Below are 5,189 nucleotides of genomic sequence, written 5' to 3'. Positions count from 1 at the left end.
TCAACTAGGCTGATTTTGGCCACTTGCTAGCCTAGGATAATGCCACTCTACCATTCAGCCCTGGTTCACCCCAAGTCTAGTCTGGGGTGGCTAAAACTGTGAGTCATGAGCCGGGTCCACAAGGTCTCCATGAAGTCTCGGAAGGGTGTGGGGGAAATCTTCCATGTCCCGTACCTCCTTACACTGTCCGCTATCAACCTAGCAGTAGTGGCAATATCCTACCAAGTAGTCTGGCCGTCCCGCACCATATAGGGCGAGTGGTACGTAAGGCTTCCCGGTGAATCTGAGTACTAGTAAGTCCTTAGGGATGACAAAGCTAGAATGTCTCCATCAAGGTTTCCATTTACCATGCCACCACAACACCTCCATCCGGGGATCCTCCCATCACAGGTTCACACCCAAGACCACCTCATATACCATTTTACCCACCACAGGTATCCATTCCAGGGGTGCCCAGGTAGCACCCCATGGCAAGACTTGCCCCAGGCTCGTCGTATACTCCAACTTGGTCGACACAACCCTCACCCTCCACATACCCAAGTCACACACGCAGCACTCTCCCCATAGTCTAGATAACACCAGCTTCCACCACGCATTAATGTAGTATAAGCATAGTAAAAGTATAAGTAATGAAAATATAGCAGTAAGCATGTGTCTAGCCTAATAGCAGGGTATGTAGGGGTAAGGTTGCGTCAAGGTAAAGGCCATCAAGTAAGCATACTACCATGCAAGTCCTATCACAGTCTGATTATAACAGTAAGGTAAAGCAATAGCAGTTATATATTAGCCATGCGTAATAGATGCTATGAGATTGGGTGGGATGCGGCACCTTTAGTGTAGTCATCTCTGTTCTACTCACGGTACTCACGGTCCTCGTCCGTTAGGTTCTCCTCCGAGTCTGCAACATCCGCATTATAGTCATGTTAGCGACGTCTATAGAATAGCACAAAGAAGCAATGAAAATTCAAAAGAGCTAAATGCACTCAAACATGGGTTCATTGTGTAAAGCTCGATTTTAGATGAATTTTGGTCCTAGTTTCGTATTTTTCCGAGGTCGTATGAATTAGTTATGAATTTCCGAAGTTTAAATCATTTCTGAAAATGGAAAAAGGCTAAATTAATCCTGGGCTGACATGTGTCACGCTGTGACTGGTCCACGTGGCATGCTGATGTTAGCATGACATCAGCATGACATCACCATCTTGGTTCTGAGCTGACAGGTGGGGTCCAGCTGACGTCAGCATGACGTCATCAACGTCATCAGTTCCGACAGGTGGGTCCAGGGGCTCTTAGGTCACTGACATGTGGGGCCAGGGCTGCTGACATCAGCAGCTGATGTCATCGTGATGTCAGCATGATGTCACCCTGGCTGTGTTGGCTTCTGACATGTGGGTCCCATGTGACGTTAGTGTGACGTCACCATCTGACGTGTGGGTCCAGAGTGTCTATGCCACTAACAGGTGGGGCCAGGTCAACAGTCAATATTGATCGGTCAACAGTCAACATGGACCGGGTCCAAACTGGGCCGGTTGGGCCTGGATATGGGCTAGATTTGGGCTAGGCTCAGCCCAGACACATGGCATGCTGTGACACAGCCACGTCATGACCTTGGGCCTCCGCTGGGCTTCATCCACAGCGTGGCTCACATCACGTGGCTCACGGTGAACTGGCATTCACGGTCCATGGACCATAGGTTGGGTCCTCGGTGGACCGAGTCCACCCTTCCTTCCTTCAGCATGGCCTTCGTGCACCGGGTGCAGGCGCGTGTGGCCGGCGAGGAAGGATTCCTCTGCTTCCCTCCCGGTGTGCTCCCGCTAGTGATGTGCTCGCTGGTGTGGTCCTACGGTGGCGCTGGCATCTAATTAGGGTGGGGGAAAGCTTGCCTAGGCCATGGCGGACATGTTGGTGGCGTCTAGGTGGCGGCCGGGGCTTTCTAGGGCATTGGCCACGGCGGTCGATGGCTTGGTCGTGGCGGTGCTCGCCGACGGGGCAGCTAGGAGCCGTTCCAAGGGTCTTGGTGCCCTATTCCCTTTCATACGGCTAGCGGGCAACCGGGACAAGTGTCGACGGTGACCAAAAGACGTGGCGGAGTCCACGTGCGGTGATGGTGCATGGCAGAGCTTCGGCCGAGGTTCGGTGCTCATGGCCGGGGTGCTATGGTCGGCTAACAGGGCCTCAGGCTACGTGGCTACCCTCCGAGCATCCTAGTGGTGTTACGGCTACGTCCTAGTATGGTGAGGTGGCCGGGTGCGCAAGCGGTGGCTGTGCCATGACGGCGGCGTCGGGAGCATGGCATGCGCATGCTTTGCTACGGCGTCCAGGGGCTAGGAGAGGTCTTAGCAGCGAGGGCTCACTGTTGGTGTCGAAGATGATAGGGTGGTGATGCAGTGGTGGTTCGAGGCTGTGTAGCTCTAGAAGCAGTGCAGTGTAGTGTAGCATCGTGGTGTCATCTCCTGCTTCGGCGGCTTCAGAGGTGTTCTGATGGCGCCCACTTCTCCCTTCTCCCTCTTCTCCCTATTCTTTCTGGGCTTGGGTGCGCAGTGGACGGCCACCAAGTGGCGGCGGGTCGATGGGAGAGCTCTAGGGCACTCGAGGCCGAGGCTTTATAGCCGAGCTCGGCCATGGAGCTTGGTGAACGGCGGATGGAGACTGAGGGCGATCGGAGGCACGGGCTTAGCATCCAACGGCCCGCGCGTGGTTGCGTGGGCGCGGCGCCAAGGGGACAAGGCCAGGAGATTTGCATGACCCCCTGGCCCGCACCTGCCATGCCGGTCGGGGCTTGGTTGGAGGTGTGAGTGGCATGGGGGGGAGGAAGACGACACTATGGCTGGCGTGTGGCTGACGTGTGGGGCCCATGTGGCAGCGGCAGCAAGCAAGGCAGACGAGCGCGCGGGCGTGAGCGGCATGCTGGGCCAGCTCGTGGGCCGCGTGCACGCGCGCTGGGTGGAAGGCAGGCGCGGTTGGGCTGGCTGGGCTGTGAAGCCGAGCAGGCCGAGGCGGCTTGCGAGGCCTCCTTCTTCCTTTTCTTTTTCTATTTTGTTTTTCTTCTTCTTTGTTTTGAATTCAAATTTGGTTTGAAATTTGAATTCCAAATTGGTGTACCTTTTAGATATGATGCCCATATCATTTATATATATATATATATATATTAGGAATTTATTTAGCTATTTTGTATAACAAAAATAGGTGTAGTTTTGTTATACACAAATGGAAATAGTTTTCTTTTTAAACATTTATTCTTTGGTTTGAGTAATAATTACTTTATGGTGTGTTTCTTTAAAGGAGTTGTTAGGCATTACATAAAATAATGAAAAATCAAAATCACCATGTGAGTTAACAATGTATGCTATGCTTCATTTGTCAGTATTTAAATAAACATGATTAACAATGGCATGACATGCTTGTGTGATGACTTAGGTTGGGGTTAGACCTAATGAATCTCTTAGGTTGGGTTTCTAAACATGACACTCATCAACACATGGGAGTTTTAAGAAAAATTTTGTAGCTGGTATTTTTAGTGTATGGATTTTTGGGTTGTTACACTTTGTGCATGGGAAATTGTGATTAAGTGCTCCACAAGGGCCATGCATCATATGCTTGGTAACCATCTTGTATAAGTCCGGGTACTTCTTTTTCTTTGGGAGCTCGGCTGAGATGATGGGATCATACTGCTATGGGCACGTGATCTTGTACTTCCTCTCCATGATTAGTAAAAAATGTGCATGTGGTAAACCCCTCTTCTAGAACTCCACAACATACACATGCGCTCGGACCTTTCCAAGGATATCCTTTTTTAGTAGTCTATCCTTTAGGTCTTCTAGTTTTGCTCTAAAGACATGAATAATGAGATCTGCATGATCCTGTGGCATCTGGCTAGGGTAGAGTTCACACTTGATCTCATCCCAGTTCGGGTTACATGTCATAGTGAGGAAGATGTCCGGTTTACCGAACCTCTGGACCAAAGCCATGGCGTCCATGTACTGACACGTCATGTCACGTGGGCCTCCAATAAATGATGAAGGCATCACTGTCCGCTTTCCAAGAACTTCTGCTCTACCTTCACCGGCACGTAGGCTATCAACCAATCCTAGATAGAGGTCAGCCCTAATATCATATTGATAGTTGCGTATATAATCCAATCAAGAACTCTCAATCTTGATGTATGTGTCAACCGCAAACTGGTGGAATAGACGCTTGTCGTAAAGTATGGGATTAAATATTCCTGACCGCATTTGAAATTTGTAACAATAGTAGGCATGCACAGATACACATAGTCTACTAGTGGAGCCTAAAAATAACCAAGAATTAGAGTTGTTTGTAGAATAACCATTGATGTATATGCGAAGTATTAAATAAACAAGAAAAATAACAAACCTGATTCTTCTTCTGAATCACTATGAGCCTTACGAAGGGCACGATATGCGATGACTTCTTCCATACTAACTCTTTTTTTAGAATATCCATATGCCATCCGATATCACCCCTAGGGAAGAATAAAGGGTATGAAAGAGCATCATAACATCCATGATATGAGCAGATGATGTGTCTGCTTCTTTCCCATGCAAGACAACACTATTTTGGAATTGACCAAGGAGTTCGCTTCTGTTGATCCAAACAACAGCCACCTCTGAAGCCGACAGCATGTTGTATGTTCTCTAGTCTAGCCTTTGGTCAAGGTTCAATGTGACATGATAGTCCTTGAGGTGTTCAGCCTAACCCACACTCCTTATATGTTGTGAATATGGGTTGTCACGAAGGATGGCCACCAGCCTCTCAATAACTTCCTTGTCTTTCTGGTACTACTCTTCATGACACTATTGATAGCGATGCTCAAGGCTTGGATCATCATCATAGAAGTAAAGCTCAAGATGTCTTGGCTCCTTATCATCTTCTCTCCCAAACGACCTTATGTTGTGATAGATCTGATCATGTGCACGGAATGTGTATATGCCACTATTTCTCATGCTTGTGGTAGCCCTATCAAGGCGACAATATAGAGAAGTAAAAGAGAAATGGCCATTGAAAAATCTAATGTTGTTACGAAAGTGCTTAGCATCAACGTTGGCACTTGACCAAAGCCTTATCAGCTCGTCAGGTATGTTCGATGCTTTGAGATCAACCTTTTCGTTGCGACAACAGAACCCAGGTGGTTCATGTTCAAACCTATTCGCACCGTAGTGAGGACAATT

Source organism: Miscanthus floridulus, chromosome 10 (genome assembly GCF_019320115.1).
Source record: "Miscanthus floridulus cultivar M001 chromosome 10, ASM1932011v1, whole genome shotgun sequence".
In the NCBI taxonomy this organism is placed as follows: Eukaryota; Viridiplantae; Streptophyta; class Magnoliopsida; order Poales; family Poaceae; genus Miscanthus; species Miscanthus floridulus.
The sequence above is the reverse complement of the archived record's forward strand: the minus strand, read 5'-3'. Positions refer to the sequence as shown.